The sequence below is a fragment of the Mustela nivalis genome, assembly GCF_964662115.1.
Source record: "Mustela nivalis genome assembly, chromosome: 3".
Lineage (NCBI taxonomy): Eukaryota > Metazoa > Chordata > Mammalia > Carnivora > Mustelidae > Mustela > Mustela nivalis.
The window spans coordinates 32,107,153-32,115,223 of NC_139022.1; positions in this window are offsets into that span (position 1 = coordinate 32,107,153).

Here is an 8,071-nt window from a genome sequence, read left to right on the forward strand (position 1 = left end):
GAGATCTCACTTGGGCTCAGTGTCTTATGAAATGATACTAATCACTCTCTTGAGATCACCTCCGCTCATTGCCTCTGGATCAGCAACTAGAATTGGGTCTCAGCCTAGCCTCAGCAGTGAAACACAATCCGTGATCTAGGAGGAAATAGTTCAGTCCCCCAAAAAGTTGCAGGACAGGTCTAACCACAGGACCTAGGGGAGCACATGCAGGAGTGGATCTTAAGGGTACTGATGGGGGTGGGATATCTAATATTGGGCAGTGAGTTGATTGATATGGGGGCATTTCCCATGACTCAAGACCTAAAGTCCTGCCAAGAACACCCGGAGCTTATTCTAATGACTCCAGGAGTTTGGACACAATGGTGGCCTCAGTCAATGAGCTGGAGATGCCAGGATTGCCTTGGGCGAGTTTTGAAGAAGGAGCCTGAAGCCTTAAGGGAGTGGGGATCTGAGAATGGGTTTGTTACATAAAACTGGAAGATTCACCATTTTTCCCCTTTTTTTAAAGATTTTTAAAATTTGGGATGCCCGAGTGGCTCAGTCAGTTAAGCGTCTGCCTTCGGCTCAGGTCATGATCGGAGTCCTGGGATCAAGTCCCAGCCTGCTTTTCCCTCTGCCTACCTCTCCCCCTCCTTGTGCATGCTCTTTCTGACAAATAAAGAAAATCTTTTTTAAAAAATTCTTTAAAAAATTTTTGTTGAAAATTTATTTGAGAGCATGAGCACTAGCAGTGGGGAGGGGCAGAGGGAGAGGGAGAAGCAGGCTGCCTGCTGAACAGGGAGCCCAATGCAGGGCTTGATCCCAGGATCCTGAGATCATGACCTGAGCCAAAATCAGATACTTTTTGTTCTTGGGCAGCTTCCCAGAGGATTCTCCCTCTGCTAAGGCAGTAGGGGACGAGACAGTGAGGGGGCCATTGAGTCATCAAGAAGCTGTTGGTGGCTGACCCCTGTGGGCCAGAGTTAACAGGAGATGCAGCCGTGGAATGAGGTTTCCTAGTGTCATTGGAAATGGTGAGATTCTCAAATGGCTTCCTTCCTTCCTTTCTTTTTATTTACTTATTTGTTTATTTTTGGAGAGAAAGAGCTCAAGCATGGGGAGCGGCAGGCAGAGGGAGAAGCAGACTGGGACTTGAGCGGGGAGCCCCATGTGGGACTTGATCCCAGGACCCCAGGATCATGACCCGAGCCAAAGGCAGACGCCCAACTGACTGAGGCACCCAGGCGCCCTTCAAATGGCATTTAACTGTTTGGATGATGGTGACGTGATACTTAACAGAAGGTAGAAGGGCATTCTTTTTTTTTTTAAGCAGATTTTCGTTTTTTTAAAAAAAGAGTTTATTTGTTTGACAGAGAGAAATCACAAGTAGGCAGAGAGGCAGGCAGAGAGAGAGGAGGAAGCAGACTTTCTGCCGAGCAGAGAGCCCAATGTGGGGCTCAATCCCAGGACCCTGAGATCATGACCTGAGCCAAAGGCAGAGGCCTAACCCGCTGAGCCTCCCAGGCACCCTAGAAGGGCATTCTTTATTATTATTATTATTAAAAGATTTTATTTATTTATTTGACAGATCACAAGTAGGCAGAGAGAGGGGGAAGCAGGCTCCCCGCCGAGCAGAGAGCCTGATGCGGGACTCGATCCCAGGACCCTGAGATCATGACCGGAGCCAAAGGCAGAGGCTGAACCCAGGCGCCCTAGAAGGGCATTCTTAACCAGACTTCGCAGCAAGATTGGGGCGGCCGCTGGGGGGTTGTTGCTTCTCAGAGCTCTCTGGCAACGCCATGGTGTCCATAGGGGCAAAATAAACAAGCAGCCGAAGGGGGCAGAGAGTGAGCAGTAGAAGGGTTTGGGGAATAAGGACGAGAGATGCACCTGCAGAGATCTGACTGGCTTGCTGTTAAAGTGCCTTCGTTACAGGTCAGGATTTAGACGCATTCTAGGGAAAGGCAGGGAGAGCCCCACACTGAAGTGAAGTTAACACCACTGCAGTAGAGCGGCAGGTTTGACAACAGAGTAAGTTACAGAGAAGCATTTAAAACTGCAGTCTGTGCACCCCTGAATATGTGGAGTCCTGCCTACACAGCCTAACAAGGAGACCAGCCAGTATGAGACACTGAGAAGTGTGACTGTGAGGGAACAAATTCAGCCCCTTTTGGTGTGTCTCTGTTCAGGCCCCTGTCAAAATTCCACAGACTGGGTGGCTTTTATGAGACCAAAATAGGCGAGAAGTTCACGATCAGGGTGCCAGTGTGACGGGGGTGAGGGCTTTCTTGCAGACGAACCTCTTCCCCTTGAGTCCTCACCTGGTGGAGGAGGGAAGCAAGCTCTCTCACAGCTCCTAGTCCCATCACAAGGGCTCCATGTCAGGACCTGCTCAAACCCTGAACTCCCGAGGCCTCACCTCTCAATGCCATCACATTGGGGGGGTAGGGTTTCGCCATATGAATTTGGGGGAGTTGGGGACTGTGTCCGTAACAGGAGGCAAATGCCAGAATCAGAAGCAGAATCAGCAGGAAGCAGTGAGTAGCCCCAGGACCTGCCTCTCAACCCACGCCACCAGTTCAGGCAACGGATGGCAGCTGGGCTGTAACAGCAGTCGGTAAAAATGCCCGGCCATTCCATATGAACCAGAAGAGAGATCCGGGGATGGATCATGGCGATGGTTGCACAATAGTGTAAATGTAGTTAACACCACTGGACGGTACGTGGAAAAGTTCTGGAGACAGTCAGTTTTTTGTCCCATGTATCTTACGGCCAGAAAAAGGAGGAACACGTGGTGTGTAGAGATTGGAGTCCAGAATGGAATATTAGCCAGAGGATCATGAACAGCCGCACAACCTCAAAGAGGAGAAACAGCCTATCTGAAAAATAGTATCTGTCCGGAAGACAGCCTGCAATTCCCAGGCAGACGTGCTTTCGAGAATATGTGTAGGATCACAGGGGAGAGGAGCAGACATGACCACTGCACGAGCACAGACAGCAGTCCTGTGTCCAGGGGGGCTAGTGCACTGGCCTCATGCTGGCTAGGACAGGACTGTACACCACCCCACCCCACCCCGCCCCGCCTTCCAAAGGGGACCCAGCCTAGGCTGGGTGTTTCCCATACAACCAGCTGCTTGCCTGGTGTCTGGGAGTGAAGTGGCCACAGCCTCACACCAGCGAAATTTCTACTTGTCCTGCTTCCATCTGGCTCCGTGCCCCACAGCTGTCACTTTACCCTAGCTGTTGCCTCACCCGTCAATTCGGACGCAGGCATGTCTCCTCTGCTGCTCGGGGGGCCACTCCTAGCAGTGCCCTCTGCTGCCCCTCCCCCAAGCAGTCTGGGAGGCCATCCGTCAGCAGCACCTGGCCTGCTGTCCGCCCTCAGTCTTGTCCAGAATAAGAAGGAGCACACTCAGAAGCCTGTGCCCAGAATGTCCCTTGTGCAATCTGCACACACATGGGACAGTATACCACAGAAGCCTGTGGCAACCAGAGGGAACTGAGGAGGGAGCAAAGGCCCACAGAACTTGCATGGTCAGCGCTGTCAGGGAGAGAGGAGGCCTCGCAGGGGACCCTGGGGACCACGGTGGGCTAGGGCTGCCCCTGGCACTGCTGTCCCTGGAGCCACAGAGCAGGAGCCTTGGCCCCTTCCCCCTTGGGAGCCACCACCAATGTCCTGTCTGTTGCTTTTTGTCCCCTCATAATATATTTAGTGATACCGTAGTATCACCTACTCAGTCCATTTTCAACTGGTCCCTGTCCTAGTTCTGATCAGCCAGAGCTGAACTGAAGTCCGGGGACAAAGCAATGTCTCAGGGATTCTGTGGGCTCACTGGGGGTGGGCTGGGTATGGACCTTTGACACCCATGTCGTGGGGCTATGCCAGCGGGTGCACAACTCTCCTGGTAGGCCAGTCAGTGGCTTGGTGGTGTGGAGGACCGTGGAGGGGGCCTGTGCATGGCCGGAGAAATGAAAACATGCGCCTGGGGAGCATGAACCCTCACATGCTGGGCAGGCCTCTGGTCACAATGTATGGGCATTAATTGGCTCCAGGTTTTCAAATAAACTAACTGAAATGAACAAAACCACCAATCCCAACCCCCAACACATGAGACAACTGGGGATAGATAAAAACAGACTGATGATATCACAGAATTGTTCAATTTGTATAAGCATGATATATAAGGGTTATGTTTTGTGTTTTTGAAATCCTTATCTTTTGGGGCACCTTGGTGACTCGGTCTGCCTTCAGCTCAGTTCATGGTCTCAGGGTGCTGGAATCGAGCCCCACATGAGGCTCCCTGCTCAGTGGAGAGCCTGCCTTTCTCATTTCCCCTCCCCCTTGCTTGTGTTCTCTCAAATAAAATATTTTTAAAAACAGTAAAATAATAAAATCCTTATCTCTTGGAGAAAATTAGTGGAATACCCTCAGATGAAATGATAGGATGTCTGGAATTTATTTCCAGGTGATCTAGGATGTGGGCAAGGGAAGTGGGTGGGGGTACAGATGAAAAGATAGGGTTATAAGCTTGATTTTCGAAGCTGGTTGAGGGCTCACCATACCGTTCTTTCTACTTGTATGGTGGATATTTTCTGTAATAAAATATTTTCAAAAGGATCAGGGCACCTGGGTGGCGGAGTGGGTTAAAGCTTCTGCCTTCGGCTCAGGTCATAATCCTAGGGTTCTGGGATCGAGCCCCGCATTGGGCTCTCTGCTCAGCAGGGAGCCTGCTTCCTCCTCTCTCTCTCTGCTTGCCGCTCTGCCTACCTGTGATCTATGCCTGTCAAATAAGTGAATAAAATCTTAAAAAATATATATACATATATATGTATATATATATTTTCAAAAGGAAAAAAAGAGAAGCCTGAATTTTCCCTGGAACTGTTAAAGAAATCTGATTAGTCTTACAAATCTCCCCGCAAAGAAAATACTGAGCCCAGCTGGCTTCCTACATGGGCTCCACCAAACTGGCAAGGAACCCATCATCTCAACCGTAAAAAAACAAACTTTTCCAGAGAACTGGAGGAGAACACGTTCCTTAGCACACGCCAGTATGTCCCAAAGAAAGCCACAGGCCATTCTCACCAGGACAACGGAAACAATTAAATTAGCTAGTAGTAAAAAGATAACTGCAAAAAAACAAAACAAAACAAAACAAAAAACCCTGCAAATTATTAGCAAATCAATTTCAGCAGCATATTAAAAGAACGGTGTATCATGATCAAGTTGCATCTATCCCAGGAATACAGAGATGAATTAGTGCTAGAGAATCTATAAATAAGCCATGTAAACATTAAATGAGGAAAAACCATATAGCAGATGCCAAAAAAGTATTTGATATTTCACCTGAAAAAAATTATTTTTTTTAAAAGATTTTATTTCACAGAGATCACAAGTAGGCAGAAAGGCAGACCGTGGGGTGGGGGGAGCAGGCTCCCTGCTGAGCAGAGAGATCATGAGAGCAGGACCGTGGGATCATGACCTGAGCCAAAGGCAGAGGCTTAACCCACTGAGCCACCCAGGCACCCCTCCACCTGAAAAGAATTCTTAACAAAAACAAAAATAGAAAGGAATTTCTGACTATATAGAAGATATTGGGACGCCTGGCTGGCATAGCCGGTGAGGCATGTGACTCTGGACCTCGGGGTTCGAGCCCCACGCTGGGTGTAGAGATTACTTAATAAAATCTTGAAAAAAGAGAGATCGTCCAAGAACTTAACATTGTTTTAAAATTTTTAAGTACTGTTTATCATCTCGTCCTATTTTGTGAACAATTAACTGCAAATACTCAAAAGTGTATAATTTAGGGACACCTGGCTGGCTCAGTCAGTTGAATGTCTGAGTCTTGATTTCCGCTCAGCTCACGGTCTCAGGATTGTGTGATTGAGCCCAACGCCGGACTCCATGCTCAGTGGGAAGTCTGCCTAAGAATCTCTCCCTCCCCCTCTCCCTCTGCCCTTCCTCCTGCACCTGTGCTCTAAAAATATAAATAAATATTTTTTAACAAACCCAAAGTGTATAATTTAACAAGTTCTTATGTATCTGTATACCTATGAGACCGTCCGCAATCAAGACAATGAACGTATTCATCACACCCCCAAAGTTTCCTCATTCCCCTTAAGGGGCACCCCTGCCCTCCTCCCCCTCCCCAAGGCACCACTGATCTTTTTATCATTATAGATGACTTTTCAGTTTCCAGAATTTTCTGCAAATGGAATCATACAGGATGTACTTTTGAAAGTCTAATTTCTCTCTCTTCCCAAGTATTTCAAGATTTATCTATGTCCTTAGACACATCAGCTAGCCTTTCTACTAGGGAGTAGTATGCCATCCGGTGGAAATACCACAATGTATCCATTCCTCTACTGGCGGAAATTTGGGTCGTTCCCAGTTTGGGGTTAATCTAAATAAAGCTGCTATGAGCATTTGTGTTAAAGCCCTTGTGTGGACATGTGTTTTCATTTCTCTTGGGTATGTTAACTCTGTTTCAATTTTTGAGGAAGCCAGACTGTTTCAGAGGCTACCACACCATTTACATTCTCACTAACAATGTGTGAGTGTTCCGGTTTTTTCAAAGCTAAGTTCATACTAGTTACTTCATGGGGTGGGGGGGATTGTTTATTTTGTTTTTTAATGTATGAGAAATCTCAAAGATCACCAACTCTCTTTGGGGGCACTTGGCTGGCTCAGTCAGTAGACATGCAACTCCTGATCTCAGGGGTTGTGAGTTTGGGCCCCAGGTTGGGTGTAAAGATTACTTAAAAATAAAATCTTAGAGGAGTACCTGGGTGGTGCAGTTGGTTAAGCGTCTGACTTGGTTTCAGCTCAGATCATGATCGGGGGGTGAGGTCAAGTCCTGTGTCAGGCTGTGCGGTCAGTGTGGAGTCTGCTTGCAATTCTTACTCCCTCTGCCCCTCCTCCCTGCACCCTCTCTCTCAAAAAAACAGAAAACAAAAAAACACGACCCTCTAAGGCTGTGCTTATGGAGATTGCAGAGAAAATCCAACAAACTCTATACTAATTAAGGTTTAAAAAAATTGTGTGCACATTTACATGTTTCTGAATGCAGATGTATAAAACAAGATAGGTACGGAGATGGGGCTCAGGTGCTTAAGCATCTGACTTTGGCTCAGGTCATGATCTCAGGGTCCTGGGATTGAGCCCCACATTGGGCTTCCTGCTCAGCAGGGAGTCTGCTTCTCCCTCTCTGTCTGCCTCTCCACTTCCCCTCTCCCCCCAGCTTATTACTCTCTCTCAAATAAATAAAACGTTAAAAAAAAAAGTGAATATGGAGAAGTCCAGCTGCACCTCTGTCCCATCTAGCCTGATAGGATACTCACTAGGTAAACGTATTTTTTAAAACGATTTTATCTATTCATTTGACAGAGCACAGACAGGGAGAGCAGCAGAAGAGGGAGAGCAGGCTTTCTGCTTAGCAGACAGCCCGATGCAGGGCTCCATCCCAGGACCATGGGATCATAACCTGAGCCAAAGGCAGGCGCTTAACAGACTGAGCCACCAGGTGCCCACTCCTCACTCTTTCTTTTCTTTCTTTCTTTCTTTCTTTCTTTTTTTTTTAATAGCAGTATTGTACCCTGGGTGAATGTAGCTTGATCTATTCCTCTATGAATTCAAAGTTTCTTGTCTGTTTTTGGCTTCTTTTTAAAACATTGTGAAGTTCACATAACAGAATTTACCATCTTAACCATTTTTCAGTGTACTACTCAGTGGCAAGAGGTCCTTTCACACATTCTTTGGCAACCATCCCCACTGCCCATCCCAAAACACTTTTCATCTTGCAAAACTGAAATTCTGTCCCCATTCAGCATCAACTTCCCAGTCCACCACCCTCTCCCCAGCCCCTGGCAACCACGGCTCTACTTTCTATGATTTTGACTACTCCAGGTGTCTCATATAAGAGGAATCATACAGTACTTGTCCTTTTGAAGGTTCCTACATATTGTAGCATGTGTCAAAATGTCAGATTGTTTTTTTGTCTGAATTATATTTCCCATACGCTACACCACATTAAAAAAAAATCCAGCTTTCATGCAAATTACCATTTTTAAAAAAGATTTTTTATTTATTTGA